The 22,565-nt window shown below is 38.9% G+C and overlaps 1 protein-coding gene across 7 annotated transcripts in view; it reads right to left on the bottom strand.

Annotated features, from left to right (window-relative positions):
• Positions 1–22,492, bottom strand: part of Nms (neuromedin S) — a 49,019-nt gene extending 26,527 nt beyond the window's left edge. For 2 of the 7 annotated variants that reach the window (XM_087203618.1, XM_087203616.1), the window contains exons 1-2: positions 22,235–22,492; positions 21,752–21,835 (exon numbers count right to left, since the gene is read on the bottom strand). The gene's annotated coding sequence lies outside the window, so the exon portion shown is untranslated. Of the gene's footprint in view, positions 1–21,751; positions 22,177–22,234 lie in introns of those variants that run through there. The other 5 variants (XM_021258085.2, XM_021258084.2, XM_021258087.2 and 2 more) reach the window with 5 other exon arrangements.
• Positions 22,493–22,565: the final 73 nt, after the last annotated feature.

Genomic DNA, 22,565 nt, shown 5'->3' with positions numbered 1-22,565 from the left:
CACAGGATTCTTTCAATTTTATAATTACCCAGCTGTAATATCTGACACCACCATATTAATCAGAAAGCAAAAATCCAAGTTCTGAGCCCTTGTTGTACCATTAGGCATCTGTGTGAAAAGATTCAGCTGTCATATGAATCTTTAAAGACTAAAATGTGTCATCAAATGGAAAATAAGGATTTATTTTTCTTTTGGGTCTGAAGCATTCAGTCTATTTTTTCCTTTGGGCACTTGAGATCCCCACACCAAAATGATGGTGGGCAATATGTGAGGTTGTCTAGTTTTCATAGATTATTATGTTAGTTATCATGTTTATAGAGAGATCTCAGCCCATTGGGAGTTTTGTTCAGGAGATCTTACCAAGCATGGGGTAAGAATGGGACCTGAGAGTGAAGAGAAGGCAGGTTATTGGGGGGGCCTTGGGTCCAGGTTCCCTAGGTTTTTTAATTAGGTACAGGAGAAGCCAGCAACCCAGAAATGCCCATGAGTGTCTGACACATATACTGAAAAAAAATCCCAAATTATTATAAGTATGTAAGGCTGGCTCAATATTAGGAAATTATTCAATGAAATCTACCCTTAAACAGGCTAAATTAAAAAGGTATGTAATTGACAAAATTCAATACTCATTCCTAACAAACCAAAAAGACAAAAACAAGAACAAAAAGTAGAATAGTGGGGAACTTCTCATCTTGTGAAAGGTCATCTATAATAAAACTTACGGTCCACATTCTACTGAATGGTGGAAGGCTGAAGGATTTTTCTCTAAGATCTGGAGCATACCAAGAATGTCTGTTTTTAACCACTCTTAAGTGACATAGTGTTATAAGTTCTAACTACAGCAAAAAGGCAAGCCTCAGAAATAAAAGACACACATACCAGTTGAAAAAGAAGAAATAAAATTGCTCCTGCTTTTAGATGAAATGATTATCTGCTAGAAAATCTCAAGGGGGAAAAATTTCCCAGAAATAACTACAGTAGCTCTCCAGAACTTATTCATCTTGTTTAACTGAAATTTTGTACCCCATTTGACCACTGCATTGTAAAATAAAAACAGATATAGAAAACTTCAGTGAAACATACAGCTTACTGAATTATGTCAACATACAGCAAGCACCACCCAGTTAAGAACTTGGCCATCCACACTGGACATCCTCCTGGAGCCCCATCGTAATCACAGCCTCCTCATTCTTTATGATGCACCACTGTCTCCACTCTCAAGGTAATCATTCTCAACTTTGTGGTTTCTTCATTGCTTTCAAACCCAAACTGGTATTCCTAGTTCAAGGTCACAACCATAATTGTCCATATGGAAGAAAGGAAATTCAGATGCAATAGATACAAGCTTAAGTAAAAGGTCTACTCTCAAATTAAAACTGGAAATCGCTGAAGCCACTAATGAAATATATATATATATATATGTATATGTATATGTATTTACTGCATATTTTTCTTTAGCTTGCCTACAAAGGCAAAAAGACAATGAATAATCCATTTCCTATGAGTCTAGAAACTACATTGTAGTCTTAAATTACCATTCATTATTGGGAAAAACAGAAATTCAGCTCTTCTTGGAGAAGTGACTCTAGCTCTGGAATAGGAAATACACAGAATGAGCCGGAACATATTCAATCCCACATTATGAAAGCTCTTGAAAATTACCAGGGTCATGTCTGAAGGACTCAGAGGCCAGCTTGAAGGACTCTGCAGCAGCCCAGAGATGACAAAGTATAAGTTTCAATACTGTTAAATGTACTATGCCAAAACCCATCGACATATTTGTAAGTGTAAGCTCATAACAGCATTTAAAAATAGATTTGGGCACTTTCAGAACATAATAGGGAATCAATCATTATACTGAAATATAGTGAGTAAAAGGAAAAAAATCAAGCACTTCTCCTACCTTTTTCATGTGAACTAGACCACCGGTAACCAAATAGTAGAGGAGAGGCAATGTCTCTTGGGAAAGTATCACAACCAGTACATGCACATGAAGGTAGTCAGTCCTCCTGCATGCAGAAAAAGTCTGGAGAATCATCAAAGCCCATATTTTGCTTTATCTATGAGGGCATGGCCACAGAAGATTAGCCTGGGTGGGCAAATGGGTGAAGGCCCACCCCCTAGACCAATGCCCCAGCGCAGAGGAGCAGAGGCCCCCAGTGAGAAGCAGCTGAGCCTCTCAGGCTTCTGTACCAATGCCCCCAGCGCAGAGGAGCAGAGGGCCCCAGCGTGGAGCAGCTGACCCTTTTGGGCTGCCTTACCATTGCCCACAGTACAGAGGAGCAGAGGCCCCAGCTTGGAGCAGCTGAGCCTTTCAGGCTGCCATAACATCACCCCAAGTGCAGAGGAGTAGAGGCCCCCAGCACTGAGGAGGTGACCCTTTTGGGCTGTGTACCACTGCCCCAAGTACAGAGGAGCAGAGCCACGTTCAGCACCAAGGAGTTGAGCCACTCCAGCACCAGCAACAAACATCCGTCACTACCCTCCCACCCCCGCCCCATTGAAATGAGAAGATATGTAAACAAGTCTCAAAACCAGACTTCCAGATCACGTAAAGCAATCACAAAGGGAAATGAGAAGGAACAATGTGATACTCAATCACCTGGACTCCCTGAACTGGCAATAAAACAGGATCTGGGAAAAAAGAAATCAGAAGTAATTTCTCAAATAACAGCAGAGATTGTGCCCACAGTGCAAGACATGATTAATAAATCTAGAGAGGACACAGATAAAAAAAACATAGAGGAGCTGAGGAACATGATGGAATCCAAACATAGGAAACAAATGGAACTCATAAAACAAATACAAACAGATTTCCAGGAGATTAAAAACTCCATTGAATGTTTACACATCAGAATGAGCCAATGTGGGGACAGAATTTCAGATACAGAAGATAAGATTGCAATTAGTGAACAGAAAAAGAAAAATTTCTTTAAAATAGGAAGGGACCATGAAAAATCAATCCAGCAAAACTGCTAGATGATGCAAAGAAGAATAACATAAGACTGATCGGAGTCAATGAAGAAATAGGAGGGAGTGCAGATGACATAAAAAACTCTTCACAGAAGTGATGGCAGAAAACTTCCCAAGCAGGGCAAAAGAACTTGACATACAGATAAATGAGGCATATAGGACTCCAACTTGCCTTGATCAAAAAAATCTACACATAGGCATATAATAGTTAAGATTCCAGAAACCCAACAGAAGAACAAAGTTCTACAAGCAGTTAAAGAAAAGAAACAAATCACATACAAAGGAAAGCCCATCAGAATCACAGCACACTTCTCAACACAAACCTTCAAGTCAAGAAAAGCTTGGAGGGATGTATTTCAAGGCCTAAAGGCAAACAACATTCAACTCAGATTGATGTACCCTGCAAAACTATCTTTCAAAATTGATGGAGAAATAAGATACTTTCGTGACAAAGAGCACCTGAGGAACTTCATGAATACCAAACCAGCACTCCAAAAAAATTTTAGACAATATCCTAGGAAAAGACAATGAAGTTCACAACCCCAGGAAGCCCAGCAGAATGAATCCATTGGGTGTGACAACTTCCCAAGGAGGGGAAAGAACTTGACATACAGATAAGTGAGGCATATAGGACTCCAACTAGCCTTGATCAAAAAACCTACACATAGGCATATAATAGTTAAGAATCCAGAAACCCAACAGAAGAACAAAATTCTACAAGCAGTTAAAGAAAAAAACCAAATCACATACAAAGGAAAGCTCATCAGAATCACAGCAGACTTCTCAATGCAAACCCTCAAGGCAAGAAGAGCTTGGAGTGACGTATTTCAAGCCCTAAAGGAAAACAGCCTCCAACCCAGACTGATGTACCCTGCAAAACTATCTTTCAAAATTGGTGGAGAAATAAGATACTTTCATGACAAAGAGCACCTTAGGAACTTCATGAATCCCAAGCCAGCACTCCAAAAACTTTTAGACAATATCCTAGGAAAAGACAACAAGGATCACAACCCCAGGAAGCCCAGCAGAATGAATCCATTGGGCATGACAAGAAACTAAATGCAAAGGGGGAAAATAAAACAAAAAGAAAAAAATCATGACAAGGATAAGTCAATACATGTCAGTTATAACCATCAATGTTAATGGTCTCAATTCACCAGTCAAAAGAAATAGACTGGCAGAATGGGTCAAGAAGCAAGATCCAACAATATGCTGCACACCTTCAAAAAGGTACTCATAGACTGAAAGTTAAAGGGTGGAGAACAATACTCCATGCGACAGGAACCTGAAATAAATTGAACATAAATTGAATAAATTGAATGGATTTCTCTTAATCAAAACTGATTAAGAGAGACAAAGAAGGACACCATATCCTTGGAAAGGGAACAATTTAAGAGGAAGAGATGACAATCATAAACATATATGCACCAAACACTAGTGCACCCAACTATATAAAACAAATACCAATGGACATGAAAAATTAAATAAGCACTAATGCAATAGTAATGGGGGACATCAATACTGCACTGTCACAATAGATAGATCAAATAGACAAAAAAAATAGCAATGAAATACTAGAACTCAATCAAATTCTTGAACAAATGAACTTAACAGAAGTTTACAGAGTGTTCCACCCCACAAAATCAGAATACACATTCTTTTCATCTGTACATGGGTCATTTTCCAGAACAGACCACATACTGGCTCATAGAACATGTTTAAGTAAGTGCAAAGGAATTGAAGTTATCCCCTGTATATTATCAGACCATAGTGTGTTGAAATTGGAGATTGATAGCAAGAGAAACCACAAATTTCATAAACACATGGAAATTGAACAACACACTTCTGAATAACCAATTAGTCACAGAGGAAATTAAAGAAGAATTCAGACAGTTCCTACAACTAAAGGACAATGGTAACACAACATATCAGAATCTATGGGACACAGTGGAAGCAGTCTTATGAGGGAAATACATAGCAGTGAACACTCATATTAGGAAAACAGAGTGAGACCAATTAAACAACTTGATGCTGAATCTCAAGCTTCGAGAAAAAGAAGAGCAGGACAAACCCAAAGATCACACAAGGGAGGAAATTATAAAGATCTGAGCAAAAATCAATACAATGGAGACTAAGAGAACGATACAAAAAATTAATGAAGCCAACAGTTCGCCCTTTGAAAGAATAAACAAAATTAACAAACCCTTACCCAACCTTATCAGAAAAGGAAAGGGCCCAAATCCATGCAAGTAGGAATGAAAAGGATGAAATTACAACAGACCCAGTAGAAATCCAGAGGATCATCAACACCTACTTTGAGAACCTATATGCCAATAAGATGGAAAACACAGAAGAAATGGACAGATTCCTAGATACATATGAATTACCAAAGCTGAACGAAGAAGACCTAAAAATTCTAAGCAACCTAATATTAATCAATGAAATTGAAAATGTAAGTAAAAACTTACCAACTAAGAAAATCCCGAGCCCTGATGGCTTTTCTGCTGAATTCTAGAAGATATTCAGAGAGGAACTACTGCCACTACTGTTTAAACTCTTCAATGAAATTGAAAGGGAAGCAATACTCCCAAATTCATCCCCAGAAGCAAGCATCACCTTGATCCCCAAAGCAGAGAAAGACCCAAATGAAGAAGAGAACTATAAGCCAACCTCATTAATGAACATAGATGCAAAAATCCTTAATAAGTTACTGGCAAATAGAATGCAGAAGATCATCAAGAAGATCATACACCCTGACCAAGTGGGATTATCCCAGGGATGCAGGGATGGTTCAACATATGCAATTCTATCAATGTAATACACGATATCAATAGAGCCAAGGACAAAAACTGTATGATCATCTCAATAGATGCAGAAAAAGCATTCAATAAAATCCAACACACATTTATGATAAAAACCCTACAAAAACTGGAATAGACGGTCTCTACCGCAATCTGATAAAAGCCATCTATGAAAAACCAACAGCCAATATCATACTAAATGGTCAAACACTAAAATCCTTCACACTAAAATCAGGAACAAGACAAGGATGTCCACGATCATCACTCCTGTTCAACACAGTTTTGGAAACATTAGCCATAGCAATTAGACAAGAAAAAGAAATAAAAGTAATAAAGATAGGAAACAAAGAAGTCAAATTGTCATTATTCGCAGATGACATGATATTCTATACAGAAGACCCCAAGAACTCCACCAAAAGTCTTCTAGACTTAATAACCAAATTCAGTAAAGTAGCTGGATACAAGGTGAGCACACAAAAATCAATAGCCTTCCTCTACATGAACAACAGACTTATTGAGAGAGAAATAGGGCAAACAATTCCTTTCACAACAGCATCCACAGAACTGAAATACCTAGGAATCAACCTAACAAAAGAAATCAAAGACCTCTTCTCTGAAAACTATAGCACTCTGAAATGAGAGATTGAAGATGGTATCAGAAAATGGAAAGACATCCCTTGCTCCTGGACAGGAAGAATCAACATAGTGAAAATGGCTATACTTCCAAAACTGCTATATAGATTCAATGCAATCCCAGTTGAAATTCCAGCAGCATACTTCACGGATCTTGAGAAAACAATCCAAAAATTCATTTGGATCAAGAAGAGACCTAGAATAGCAAAAGCAATTCTAGGCAACAGAAACATGGCTGGGGGTATCACAATCCCCAACTTGAAACTATGCTACAAAGCTACTGTGATAAAAACAGCATGGTACTGGCAAAGAAACAGACCTGAGGACCAGTGGAACAGATTAGAAGATGCAGAAACAACTCCAGACACATTCAGCCACCTGATCTTCAACAAAGGAGCCAAACACCCTCACTGGAGGAAAGATAGCCTCTTTAATAAATGGTGTTGGAAAAATTGGGTTTCAACTTGCCAAAGATTAAAACTAGACCTATATCTCTCACTATGCACTAAACTAAAATCAAAATGGATTAAAGATCTAAACATTAAAACAGAAACACTGGACCACCTGGAAGAGATGTTATGTAGAACTCTTGAAGACATTGGGGTAGGAAAAGATTTTATGAACAAAACCTCAGTTGCCTATGTATTAGCACAAACAATCAATAAGTGGGATCTCTTCTCATTAAAAAGCTTCTGCACAGCAAGAAGAACCACCAACAGTGTGAAGAGACCACCCATAATCTGGGAAAAAATTTTCACCTGCTGATCTGATCCTCAGACAAATGTCTACTATCTAGAATATATAAAGAATTTTTAAAAATCAGACCTCTCACATTTAAAGACCCAATCCAAAAATGGGCATCTGAAATGAACAGACATTTCTCAGAAAAGGAAGTGGAAACAGCAAATAAACATATGAAAGAATGTTCAACGTCACTGGTCATTTGAGAGATGCAAATGAAAGCAACGCTGAGATTCCACCTCACTCCAGAAAGAATGGCTGCTATTATGAAATCAACCAATAACAAATGCTGGCAGGGCTATGGGGAAAGAGGAACCCTGCTCCACTGCTGGTGGGAGTGTAGACTGATGCAACCACTGTGGAAATCAGTATGGAGATACCTCAAAGAACTAGGACTGGAAGTCCCATTTGACCCAGCTATTCCCCTGCTGGGTATCTTCCACAGAGAATTAAAAGAACCATACCACAGTGATATATGTGGACCCATGTTCATAGCAGCACAATTTGTAATAGCTAAAATTTGGAAGCAGCCCAATTGCCCATCAATTGGAGACTGAATAAAGAAGATGTGGTTTTTTAATAAAATGCAGTACTACTCAGCCATAAAAAATGAGAAATTAGAGACATTTATAGCTAAACAGATGCATATTGAGGCAATACTCTTAAGTGAAACAAATAGGACACACATGGAAATACTGAATAGTTTCTATAGTGTGAGAAACTGAAAGTGTAAATAAGAACTAAAACGTATAACAGATAATGTGAAATAGGAAGAAAGGGGCAAAGGGGAAGGGGAAGGGGAAGTGGGCGTGGTAGGGGAAAAGAAAGAAGGAATTGAAATTAATATGAGAAAATGACAAAACGGAAACAAAGTCTTTGTAAATAGGGAGGGATGGAGGGGTTGAAGGGAGAGCAAGGGAATGGGGAAAAAATAAGAACCAAGAGATCTTATGTAATGGTGCAAATTTCCAATGATGAATGTCATTATATTGTATACCTAAAATATACCAACAAAATTAAGAAAAAAAGACCCACCCCCTATATGGGCAGACTGGATCCCATCCACATGGGCCTTCGTGGAACAGGAAAAGAGAAAGGAGAAACTCAGTGGCTCACCCTGTCTCTTGAATCTGGACCTCAGACTTGGGCTGTATCCTGTGTCTCTCTTTCCAAGGTGTTTGGCTTCCTGGGCTGAGACACTGTGCGCTTTCCTGTACCTCCAGGTTGCCAGTGGCAACTGCAGAAGTTTTCAGCATTTGTGACAGTATGAACACATTTCATAAGCCCCTTCTTATATATATATATTCTATTGGTTCCGTTTCTCCAATGAACAAGAAATTCTGGAACTGGAATGTCATATTTTGCAACTCACAAGAAATGGTAATCATTAAGGATCAATGGTTGACAAGCTCACAAGAGTGGCAGCCAGAAATCCCATGCCTTCTAGGCCAATGGGCCAGAATCTCCACAAAGGAACTGAACTGGATTCTAATCCAATCTCCAGACGAGTTGCCAATTGGCAGGAAATACAAAGGATGGAGAACATGGTGAACTGAACCATGAATGTGTAAGCAGCAAAAACCAGTCTGAGAAGCTCTACTGGACACAGACCCAGGATCTTTAACAGATACTTTGTAAAGAAATGAAAGAACAGAGCAGAATCCTAAAATTGAAAAAGACTTGAAAGCATATCAAATTTTTTAAAAATTGCCATGAATATGGTATATGTTCCTCCATTTTCTTCTAGCATAAACCATTGGTGTCAAAACATCTGATGGTGATCTAATCTTACTTCTTATGGAACTCACGGGTTCTTTTATTCCTAGAAACTCAGACAATATTTTCTTTTCCAGTAAAATCCAGTACCTTTACCAGAACTGACCTTGGTGTTGATCATACCAGTGTGATCATGGGATACGCAATGTGCTCTTTTATATGTAGTTTCATTTTTTTTCTCTATTTCAGGAATGTTGTCTTGAATTATACTTTTTAGTATATGTTCCTCCCTCCTCCTTGCTTTGGTTTTCTTCTTTAGGGACTCTTACTTTCTTCACTTCTGCTTATTTTCAATGTTTGACATTTTTCTGTCAAATCCTTTTCTCTCTTTTTAAATTTTCTTCTTTTTTAACCTTGTATTTATCTTTCTAAAGATAGTGTATTATTTATCCACTCGTTTTTTTTTTTTTTTTTTTAGTTTGTTCTTCATTTCTAAAAGACATTTTCTTTTTATTTCTAATTCTTTCAGGGATTTTGTCTGCTCATTTCGGAGTTTTTCTAATTCTGGCTTGCTCTTCTTTCTTGGCTTTTATCATTGTCTTAATGCATTTTAGCTTGTTTGAAGTACTTTAGTTCTATTTTGTGGCACATCTTGTGGCCGTCTTTTGTCATCTGCAGGGATATTATTCAGCACTTTATTTCCTTCCTTTCTTCCTAGTTGCTTCTGTCTTTTTCTTCCTGCACAGTTGCTGCTATATGGTCTGTGGTTTGTCCCTTACCACTGGTGTCTGAGGTTTCTACCTTTTCACCTAGTTGTGTTGTAAATGTTCATGCATCTCTGGGTTTACTATCTAGTTTTTATGTGCATATTTTAAGAAACTAAAAAAATTGATATGGCCACTCCCATCTTTATATTCCTGAATCTTTCTTCTTTTGTTTTTCAGTGTCCTTCCATGGGTATCACTTATAATGGTCCCACATCATTCCATTTCATTGGAGCACTGAAGTATCTCAATGGATTCCTTTTCCGGACTTCTAGGCTACCTCTAATTCTTCTAAGCATGAACATCATAGTGGTAAACCTTGCAGCTGGATCACAGATGCCTTTCCTGGGAAGCACCCAGAGACTTTCCCCAGAGAAGTGCCCCCTCCTGCCCTACCCTCACCAGCACAGCACCAATGCCCTGAGTGCAGGAACGAGCACCTGCTTCACACCCTGTGACATCAGACTCAGTTCTCTGGTCCTGACATTTGAACTTTCTACTCAGGGACCACCAAGACTCACTTCAACATCTCACGCTGACATTTATCTCAGTCATTACCAGGACTCCAAGCCTCTTGTCCCTGGGATTCCTTTTTCCACCCTCCTCAGCATATTCCCTCATCCTATAACATTCCTCTAAAATCCTTCCCCTCCCTCTGCTCGTTGGGGTTCCTGTTCTGTCACCAGCAAATTCCCTCAGGATGTTTCCAGGTACTTGGTGGTAGAATTACATTTCCCAGAGTTCCCTTTTCCTTTTAGGTTAAGACAGGCCAAAAGAACCATTCTCAGGCATGGCTTCAGGCACAGAATTGAAGCTAATGTCACTTAGTCCCACACTTATCCTTGTAACAGCTCCCCTTAAGGTGGACAACCTTGCCTTCCCTTTAAACAGTCATTCAGAAGGGTCATGAAGAGCCTAGTCCCTGTGTCACTTTCATGTGGCTTGAGGGTGTGCATGGTGCATGTAACTGCTACCAACGTTGTTTCCCCCATAGGAGCTGGAAATCTGACTTCTTCATATGTGAGATATATTCACAAGCTGGGATTGCCCCCAAACCTGAAAGGGTTTGCCAAAAGACTCTGGGTAGTTATCACTGTGATGAATGCCCACTGGTAACCTCACATCACTGTCATTGTTGTGACGCTGCCAAGGCCTCTGTTATCTACTAGTTCTGGGAGAGTTTGGAGAAGCAAGATTTACCCCCAGAAGATGCAGAGGAGAAAAGAAAATAAAGCCACCCTTGTGTCAAATATCTGTAAATTCTCACAGTGAGGGTCCATTTTCTTTCATCTCTGAATTGCTTTAAAGCAATTTACAAAGCAATAATACCTATTTTTTAGTATTACAAACACAAGGTATGGATTTTTTAAAAGTTATTTTAAACTGCAGAAATAAAATCACCTATAATCTCCACTCCATTGTCAATAATTTGTATTTATCCTTCTTGATCTATTATCAGGGCAGAAATATATAATGTATCTTTTTTAAAAATAAAAATTATATTACATGTAATATTTTACCTTAAAAAGAGAGCACTAATACTTTTCTGCATCTTTAAATATTCAGCATCATTTTTTCATTCTATCATACTCTAGTGTAGTAAACTTATATTACCTAATTGAGAACACTTAGGCTTTGTGCAGTATTTGTAGAATTATAAGCAACATTATGATGGATATCTTTGTATGTAAGCCTTCACATGTAGAAATGGTTACTTCCTTAGAACAGTTTCTAGACATGGAGACATGGACTTCTGGAGTCAAAGTATATACAAAATATTAAGGCTTCTAAATCAAATGTTTTGATTCCCAACATGACTTCTGACTCCTTCCTGAAAACTTGGTACTGTCACTAAGAACTAAGTGGGCAGTTTTCACCCACCATTTGCCATGAACTAAGAAATATCTGTATCATGAGGTACAATTAATTTTTAAGGGGACTCTACATACCATGAGAGACCCAAAACTATAGAGGCAAAATATTACCAGTCCTAGATTCTATTTGTCCCCAATCCCATTCTGCCCTATTTCCATATTGCAGGATTAAATCGCTCTGGCCTGAGTTTTTGAGGTTTTTTGGAGGTACAAGGGATTGAACCATTGAACCCAGGGTCTTTTCACTGAGATACATCCCCAGACCTATTTTTTATTTTTTTATTTTGACACACAGGATCTTGCTAAGGTGGTAGGTTGCTCAGGCTGGGCTCAAGCTTGCCATCTTTCTGCCTGAGCCTTCCAAATGCTGGAATTTCAGGAATATGCCCCAGCACCCAGCTAGAACCTTCCAACTGTACTGGAAAGATATCTCAGGAAGAGAGGAGAAAGCATTTTGTTTTCCTCCTTATCTCTGGGAAAAAGAGTCTATTTTGCATAATAGAGCTGTTCTTACAAACATACTGGACTTCAGATAGTGTTACTCTGAGAGTAAATTTTTATATGCACAATGTCTATAATTCTGATTGTTTTAATATTGTATTAATATTTAATATTGCTTTTAATATTTAGCATCTCCATTTTCTGGGAGGTTTGAATACTCTGAGTTTTATTTATTAAGATAAAGGAGGATCACTGTCACTTTCATATTTACCCAAGTAAATACCGAATAGTTAAGAACAAATAACAAGTGAGCCAACTTAAACCTCCTTCTTAGAAAGAAAAAATTCAATTCCTGATGTTTTTAAAAGGACTTTGAGATGTTATTTCTTAGAGGCTTTATATAAGAAGAGAAGAATCAAAATATGCTCTCCTGATCAAAACCACTTCAAGACTCAGTACTAAAAGATGTTTTATGTATATATTTGTTATCTATATATATTTGTTATCTATATATATTTTTTATTTATATTTTATATAGATAATATATGTATACATATTTTAGAATATTGCTCTGAAAGTTGCAAAACTATGCTGCCTACTTTTGATCTCCACCCCCTTAAAAAAAAAACCCAATAACTGGGCATTGACAGGAAAAGCTACCAAATTAAACAGAGCAAATACTGAGGTATGATATTACATAACAAAGCTACAAGGTGCAGCCAAAATAGTACTTAGAAATATACAGCTTTAAATGCAAACATTACAAAAGAGAAAGGCTGAAGATAAATGATCCAAACTTTTTTCACAAAAAGAACAGCAAATAAAAAGATAAGGTAAAAGAAACAATAAAGATAAAAGCAGAAATTAATAAAGTAGAAGCAGGTGTACCATATAGAAAAATCGATAAAACCAAAAGTTGTATTTTTATATTAATGAATTTTAAACTTTGGCAAGACTGGAACACAAAAAGAAAGAAAACACAAATGTCCAATATCAGGAATGAGAAGAGAGACAGCAATGCATATTCCAGAGATATTTAAAAAATAATAACATATTATGAAAATAAATTTGAAAACTTAGATGAAAGAAAACATTTTCCCCAAAACACAGTACCTCAAAAAACAAAAGAAAATAAAGATTCTCAATATCCTTGTATCAGTTCCAGAAAGTGAATCCATAATTAAACATTTTCTCATGAAAATATTTCCAGCTAGGTTCCTCTAGTCTAGGGAACATGTGAAAAAAAGATAATATTAATCTTAAAAAATCTCTATGTCATAAAACTGTAAGGAGGATTAAAAGATATTTCTTTTGGATTTTCTCTGTACTCAATCATTCCATCAATGATTAAAGCTAGTGCTACCATTTAGATCTAAAATAGTCCCTAAAAGTCTCATATGTGTGAAAGGTGACTGAACCATGAGGTTTACCCATTGATGAGTTCATAGCTGAATGAGCTGTTAGGAAGAGGAATAATAAGAGGTGGGTTCCTGGCTCCTCCCTTCTCTCTCTACTTTCAGAAGGCCATAGGTTGAGCAGCTTTTCCTCCACCAGGCCCTTCCACAATACTGTTTCTGCCTTGGAGTCTGCCAACCAATGGACTGAATCCCCTGAAACTGTGAATCAAACTTCTCCCTTAAGTTGTGGATGTTGGGTATACTGTCCCAGTGATGGGAAAGTGACCAATGCAGACAGTTTGACTTCTCCTTTCTCATGAACACAGTGATAATATTTAAGTCTTTGCTTTATTCAGTTAGTAAATATGGTGGTAGCTATAAAAGTTTTGTGTATTTGTTTTTGTAGTATAGACAACCTTGATCAGATGGTAGAAATTGTTTACCAAGAATTTTATCAAGATGAGGTCAAGTATTGGTGGTATAGTAATGAACACAGCTGCCTTCAAGACTGGGTATTGACTGTTTTTCAGTACTGAGGATGGAACCCAGGGCCTGGACATATGCTAGGCAAGTGCTCTACCATGGAGCTACATCCTAACAAAGAGTCTTTTTTGTTGTTGTTTCAGTTCAGGTCTTCACACATGTTAGGCAAGCACTCTGACACTGAGCTATATCCCCAGCCCATGTATTGAATTTTATGAAATGCCTTTCTTTATCTACTGAGATGATCATACTGTTTTGTCCTATATGCTTTTAAAGTAAATTATTCTGCTTGTTTTTCGAATATTAACCCACCTTCCACTGTTGGAATAAAGTCATGATGTAGCATCATTTTTCTATATTGCAGGATTCAATTTGTTATTATTTTACTCAAGATTTTCTGTGTTTTTGAGAAATATTGATCTATAATTTTCTTTTCTTGTGAGATGCACATTGATTTAAAAATGTGAAAAACTGTATATTCATACTTGCTGTACAGCCAGGTGTGGTGGTATACACTGTAGTAACAACATTCAGGAGGCTGAGGCAGGAAGATAGGTAAAACTTTGAGGCCAGCCTGGGCTACATAATGAGCTCAAGACCAGCCTGGACTATGTGGCAAGATCCTGTCTCAAAAAGAAAAAAAGCTTCCTGCACTAATATTCTAGCTCATTGCTTTTAAAACTGTTTTGACTCAATGCATGTTGTATGTGTGTATGAAATAGAAGTTTTGTGACATGATTGTTATCCTTAGTAAGAAGGAAGCACTTTCCTGTTTCCTATTTAGTTCTCTTTTGTCTCTTCTGTTATTTTAATGGTGGTTGTGAAGTACTAAATTGATTTCATGATCCAGTAATAGTTGGTACGTATACCTAAAATACATTGCTTACATATAATGGGCCCCATATAGGTATTATTATTGTTATAAATTATGGATTTCCAGCAAATTGTACAACAACTGGTATGTAGCAAGCATTCAATAGACATCTATGAATGGACAAATTTGGTTTCTAGTGGTTTTTAATAGCATGCTCTCAATAGAGGGTCCAAGGTAGTATCCCCTTTTAAGACATTCTTTATGGTAACTCTAATGAACTAAGGTATCACCTAGATCCATTTTTGCCTCTTACAATTAATAATGAAAATAAATTTTCCAGCCACCAGCAGGGAGAGAGCTGTCATGGAATTGCCATTGCCTGTATGTGTGCTAACTAGCTGTCCCAGGTCTGCTCACCCCACAGTCACTTCAGGGATGGCCCAATAAGTGGCCCTATTAGCTTGAATTTGGAGTCTCAAATTTCCTTAACAAAGAAAAGTCCTGAGTTTCCTTAACAAAGAAAAATGATGCAGCATTAAAACTTTGTCTTTGAGTGTTCAAAGCAAAACAGTTTAAAGGCAGTGGTAACCATCAAAGCTCTCCTATCACAGAATGTCCAAAGCTGGAAGAGGTTATTATAGCCTTCAATGGCAATGGTTTCTCTCTGAATCCTCCAGCCACTTTTGAAGAAGAGCTTTTGCCCAGTCACATAATCTAATTAAGAGGTGGTTGGAGAAATAAAAATAGTTTTGACCAAAAGACAAATACAGAAAAAATGCTGGTACTCTTTTATGTGTTTCAGAAGCACACAGTCCTAAGAGCTCACAAGTGATAAGATCACACTCAGGTATCCCGCGGCAACTGGTTCCCAAGACACTATGCTTCACTGGCATGGAATCAGGGCAGTCTTTAGGCTACAAACAAAGAGGACTTGGGCTAAAACGTTGAATGTGAATCTAAAAAAGAAATGTAACGTAACTGTAGGGATACATGATGACCATTTTCACCTAACAAATAGAGTTTCAGCACAATTATTGCACTGTTTCCCTGCCCCATTCCTACTTAGGATCTTATGATCACTGAAATCTAAGTACTAAGAATATCCTGCAACTCAGGACATTGATTAAATTGGTGTGCTCAAACATAGCTTACATTGGATTCAACTGAGGAACTCCCCTTCCCCGTTGGTATTGGGGATTGAACCCAGGGCTTTGGACATGGCAGGCAAGCATTCTACCACGTCCCCGGTCCTTTTAAATTTTATTTTGAGATAAGATCTTGCCTTGAACTCTGTCCTCCTGCTTCCCCAGTAGCTGGGATTATAAGTTTGTGCCATTGTTCCCAACGACATCTGGAGACTTGAAAATTAGGTTCTCCAGGCTTTACCTGGACTTGCTTGAATAAGATTCTCTTGGGGACAGAATACAGAGATTTAACTTTTCTTTATACAATCCAAGTGGTTCTGTTGTGTGTGGAGAATCAATGCACCTCCGCTGAAGCTAAATTATTATGAGGGAGAGGTTTGTATGGTAAAAAAAACCAGAACTCATGCATGGTGAATTTCCGACTTTCCACTGATGTAGAGCTATTCTGATAAGGACCTCAAAACAATCTTCAGCCTAAAGACCGAAGTCTGGTACTCCTTACAGTCTATTTGTACTTTAATATTAGTCGGTCTTATCTGAGATAGATACATTTTTCCATGCTATGTGAACTCAATATTAGAAGAGAGATAGAGCCAATTTTTCAAAATGCCAACCCAGCACTGCATTACTTTACTGTAAAAAATTGTCCCACTATTGCATTCTGAGTAACATAACCTGTATGAAAAAAGAAAATAGTAACTTTAGCTTAATTCACATTCTCCTTACAAGTTAGGAGACATGAAAACAGGTCCTATTCTTCCATGATTGGAGAGAAAATAGTAATTATGTTTTCAACCAGCTGGATGGGTATTAATTATCTAACTATATACCACACACACAAAAACCAATGTACTCATCTCTTGGTTCCCCCCTTATTTCTCTTTATTGCTTTCTTCTTAGATAAATGTTCCTAAATTTCTCCTTCTACACTTTGCTACATTTGTGACCCCAGTATCAATGTACATTTCCTCCAGTGACTGCCAGTTTTCTCAGAATAACAGGTACCTAGAGCTAGAAGGGTGCGCAGCAGTCATTCAAAATACCAGGCTGGAGGTCAGGTAGAACCCTTGAAGACATCGGTGTAGGAAAAAGACTTTATGAACAAAACCTCAGTTGCCCAGGAACTAGCACAAACAATCAACAACTGGGATCTGTTCTTATTAAAAAGCTTCTGCACAGCAAGACAAACCACCAGCAGTGTGAAGAGACAACCCACAATGTGGGAAAAAAATCTTCACCTGCTCTTCCTCAGATAAAGGTCTACTATCTCGAATCTATAAAGAACTTTAAAAGATCAGACCTCCCAAATTTAAAGACCCAATCCGAAAATGGGCATCTGAAATGAACAGACATTTCTCAGACAAAGAAGTAGAAATAGCAAATAAATACATGAAAAAGTGTTCAACATCACTGGTCATTCGAGAGATGCAAATGAAAACAATGCTGAGATTCCACCTCACTCCAGAAAGAATGGCTGCTATCATGAAATCAACCAATAACAAATGCTGGCAGGGCTGTGGGGAGAAAGGAACCCTGCTCCACTGCTGGTGGGAGTGTAGACTGGTGCAAGCACTGTGGAAATCAGTATGGAGATACCTCAAAGAACTAGGACTGGAATTCCCATTTGACCCCGCTATTCCCCTGCTGGGGATCTTCCCCAAAGAATTAAAAGAATCATACCACAGTGATATATGTGCGCCCATGTTCATAGCAGCACAGTTTGTGATAGCTAAAACTTGGAAACAGCCCAAATGCCCATCAACTGGAGACTGGATAAAGAAAATGTGGTTTTTTAAATAAAATGGAGTACTACTCAGCCATAAAAAATGAGAAATTAGAGACATTTATAGCTAAGTGGATGCACATTGAGGCAATACTCTTAAGTGAAATAAATAGGACACACATGTATAAATACCGAATAGTTTCTCTGGTGTGAGAAACTGAAAGTGTAAATAAGGACTAAAATATATAAAAGGTCATGTGAAATAGGAAGAAAAGGGGCAAAGGGGAAGGAAGTGGGAGGGCTAGGGGAAAGGATAGAAGGGAATGGGATTAATATGAGAAAATGGAAAAATAGGAACAAAATCTTAGTAAATAGGGAGGACTGGAGGGGTTGAAGGGAGGGCTGGGCAAGGGTGAAAAATAAGAACCAAGAGAGACTATGTAAAGGCGCAAATTTCCAATGATGAATGTCATTCTATTGTATACCTAAAATGTACCAATGATTAGAATGAATAATCGAGAATGCAAAATAGGAAGAAAAGGTCCAAAAGGGTAGGGGTAGTGGGAGGGTCAGGGGAAAGGAAAGAAGGGAAAGGAAACATGATGAGAAATGGAAAAAATGGAAATAAAGTCTTTGTAAATAGGGAAGGGTGGAGGGGGTGAAGGGAGGACTAGGAAAAAAAACACCAAAAAACAAAATACCAGGCTGATTTTCTATTAGAAAACTAACTGGGTTCCAAAAGTTAAGTGATTCACCAGAGTCTACAGCAAGGCTAGAATGGGAATCACATCTCCTGATGTTTAGCAGAAAATTCTCCTTGCCTATCATTCTGTTCACCAGATACATACATCTGAGAGGATGGGGGTGGGGATTGGGTGGCCCTCAGCACCACCAGGGACCTGCCCGAAGCTCTCTGGGATGTACCAGGAGTCTGTAGCCATGGGTCACACAGACAGTGCAGGAGGACATCAGGGAAAACTTGGCACTGACACATCTAGTCACCCTTGCTAGGGCCATGTCAGTAGGTGGACCCACAAAGCTCCCTTGCTAAAAGAGTTAAAGACATCACATTACAGTGATCCATGCACATCCATGCTTATGGCAGCACAACTCATGCTTATGGCATAACTAGCTTATAGCTAAATCTTGGAAGCAACCTGTATCTCCATCAAAAGATGACTGGATAAAAACATATGGTATTTACACACAATGGAGGACCACTCTGCCATAAAAAAGGATAAATCTGAGTCATTTCTATAAAAAGAAAAAAGGAGGGAATGAAGGAAAAAGAAAAATGGTGCTCCATAAAAGAACTGTTTGCATTGCAAGCTATTGCTCAAGAGCTTTGCCTCCAGGCAACCACCAACTTTTGGTATGCAGCAGGAGAATGTGCCCTTTCTTGTCTTTTACAAGGGGTATGAATGTTTTCTGGAGGACATTCTCAGTGATACTGATTGTTTGTTTTTACTGCAAGTGTATGGAGGTAAAAGATAAAATGGTACTCAGTTTTGGTTTGCTGCTAGTGTAACAGGAATTAGTGAGATAAAAGTTAAGATTCTCTTAGGCAATAAGGACAGTGGCCCCAAGATGGAGTCAGGAAGCCCAAAAAGGAGTGTGCTGAGCCAGGATCCTCTAAGGACCTTACGAAAACATCTGCCAGGCATCCTGTGGATGTCTGGGACCTCCCCAGAGCAGGATCAGGCCAAGAATTGGCTCAAGGGTGCATGGGCCCTGTATGGACACTGCATAGATCAGACCCTGAAAAGTATGCAGTCTCCTATAGGGTGGAGATTTTATTGCTTACACACTGCCCGAGCTCATTTCTAAACCCCTTAAAAACCCCTAGACAAGCAGCTTCTTTGAGTATCGTACTCAGGACCCCGTCATGGCTAGCAGGAGATCTACTTCCTTGTCTTTATATCTTTTACTTCCTTGCCTTTATAGCTTTTAAATAAATTTGTTTTCACTCTGTTTCCTCTGTCCACAGTTTCACTCCTCGACGCTGTGGGACACAACCCTGTCACCCCAGTAACACTGGTAGTCTTCCTGTGTCATCTGTTTTACCCACAGCTCTTTTTTTTTTTAACCACCAGAGCAAATGTCTAAACAGTACAAGATATATAACACCCTACTCTTCCTATGAAAGTAGGTTTGTCAATGCAAAACCCCTGAAAAGATTTTGGAGACTCCCAAAAGGTCCCAGGATCACACTTTGAGAACTATTCCTGCTATTAGAATCTAAAATGAATACCTTCCCTATGTGATGAATAATGTTGAGGTAAAATAATGATTCTGCTTTAAAGGAAAATTTTAAAATGGTTTATTCTGAGCCAAATATAAGGGACCATGGACATGAATTCGTGTTGCCCTGAAGGACATGAACTTTCATAACCACAGAAGAAAAGAAAGTCTTAAGACAATACATTCAATAAATGCATGGTGGGAACATCAGATAGATGGGCTACAAGCAAAACCGACATCTTTTCTCCAGGCTTCTGATGTTATCACCCAGCATTCATAGCTTGTGGGTTGGTGAAGACTAAGGGTCTGCTACACTTAGTGATATATTTCAATAGTCACCAGGATGCTAGGTCAAACACCCAGGTTGAAAAAAAATGGCTGTTCAAGAGACTAAGCCCAAGATCATTTTGGCTCTCAACATTCCATCCATCTATAATCACAATGTTGTGGACAGCCAAGGTCACACAGTTTGCAGGACCTTTAATAAGATGCATCTTGTTCTGAGAACTTCAGTTTACATAAAGGATATGAATCCATGCGATCTGATTCTCAGAGCTTGGATCCTTAAATCCTGAAATAATATGCTATGCTATGCTCCATCTAAGATCTAAATTTACTTATTGATTTTTCTCCCACATATGTTTGTCCATTTAAGTCTTCAAAGAGAAAATAAATCTCTCATCCCAGCCCCAGTTTCCAAAGAAATGGCTCAAATAAACATCTTCTGAATGGAAGGAGAGGGGAGAAAGATGGAGTGAATCATCTTACCACCTCTAAACCATGACAGTTAGCACTGGTGTTACAAGTGAAGTTCTCACTGAGCCTGGTAACATTTACTCAATAAAGGAACCAACAGAGATGACAAAAAATGCATATAAACCCCAAAACTGGTTTCTTAAAAGCTTGGTGAACATTTTATATGTTTGTGCATTTGTATATATGCAATTATACCTTTTTTTATCTGCTTATTAAATAGCTATATAGTTAGATAGTTAAGTAACATGCAGGTTAGAGCAAAACAAAACTAGTTTACTTTCATAATGGATGTAAAACCCCAATACTTTTGGCAATGACTTCTCTCACAGTCTTAAAAATTCTAAGGCTTTACACATTTTAGCAGGTTAAGAAGTTACAAGTCTGTAGACCTATAAATTGTTCGCACTTTTATCAGTCATCATTTGTCATCCACAATACCCTGATACATAGTCACATCTCAGAACCCTCCTGATACCCAGAGATGCCAAGAAATTGCCTGTGGGTCCTAAGACTAATTTTTAACTGGTGGAAACTGCACAGACTGTGGCTGAAAGTGAGAAAAGATAAAAGATGGGAAGCAGGCTGCCCTGGTGGCAGGCACCCTCCAGTCTACTCCAGGTAACTTAGGGGTAAGACATAAGCCATCACTGGTGAGGAACCCTGGCCTCTAACATAGGAGCCATCAGCCACCACCAAAGTGGGGACAGAACCATGTGCACTTTGTAAGCAAGAGCAATATTGGAGGAGGAAATACCCAAGCCCCCAGAGAGGGGAGGCAGAGGACCAATCCAAAGTATACGTTTTCATTCATAGAAGATAAAGATTGATATGATCCTGATATCCTCTAAGGAGCCCCAGATTACCTTAGACACAGCTGGAAAGAAAGTTGAGCATTTATTTGGTACTAAACCACATACTCTATGTTGACTACCAAAAAGGGCACTCCATCCAGGAAAGAAAGTAGCATAAAGCGGCATTAAGAAAGGGTTTCTCTAGTCTCTGGTGGGTGCAATTGGTGTAAAGGTTTTAAAACATTCACTTCTGATGTTGCTGAGTGCCCAGTTCCCCTTTCAGAACAAATCTGTTAGCAAAACTGGAGGCCACTATTAATCTTCAACAAGATAGGATGGCAATACATGTTGTTAGGAACCATGGAGCTGAGCTCAGGTGACATGCTCTCTTAGTTACTGTCTTATCTGAGGCTCAAAATACCCACAACTGTAAGGAGGAGAGGTTTATTTTGGCTCACAGTTTGTAGAGGCTTAAGTTCATAGTCGTCTGGCTCCAAGGCAGGGCAGCATGGCAGAAAGGCATGGAAGACGAGAAACAGCTCCTACCAGGGTAGGCAGGAAGCAGAGAGAGAGAGATCAAGGGAGGAGGAGGGTGATAAACCCTTCCAGGCCGCCCCCAGTGACACACCTCCTTTGACCAGGCTTAACCTCCTAACATCACATTTAGCTATTAACTCATCAGGGGACTAATCCACTGATAAGCATCACACCCCAATGATCCAATCACCTCCCCCAAAGCCCCACCTATGAGCGTGAGGCTTTAGGGGTACATACAGATAAAAACCACAACACATCAAATGCCAACAGTTGTCCATGTGAATGTCCTGCTGTAACTCAACCCTGAAGCCTGGGACCTAGGACGAGTAGGAGGAGGGATCAGCGCCAACGCTGTAAAGGTTGTCTTAAAACACAGGGACAGCTGGCCCCTAGAAAAACAATACCTGGAGCCCGAGGGCTGGAATCAGGCCCGCATCCTAGGCAGGGCTCAAGAAGTCCCTGCAGGTCCTCTCAACTCTCCCATCCTGCTAAGAAACCAGAGGCGGGGAAATACAGGTTTGTGAGGTAACCCCCCTATTCAATGTATCCTTTGTCCAACTTTGAAATTAAAATAATAATAATTGATCTGTTTCTTGCGTTTTTCTAAGCTTTGGATTTTATTATGGAGACTTTCCAGAGCCCAACGCGCTCTGGGACGCAGGAAGGGAGGCGCTAGGACGGCGCGCAGGACTAGCGCTCCAGTCGCCGGCGAGGCCTCTCCTCTTTCCCCTCCCC

Source organism: Heterocephalus glaber, unplaced genomic scaffold (assembly GCF_053883595.1).
Source record: "Heterocephalus glaber isolate CG9 unplaced genomic scaffold, H.glaber_assembly_v1.0 deba00000470, whole genome shotgun sequence".
Lineage (NCBI taxonomy): Eukaryota > Metazoa > Chordata > Mammalia > Rodentia > Bathyergidae > Heterocephalus > Heterocephalus glaber.
The sequence above is the reverse complement of the archived record's forward strand: the minus strand, read 5'-3'. Positions and strand labels throughout refer to the sequence as shown.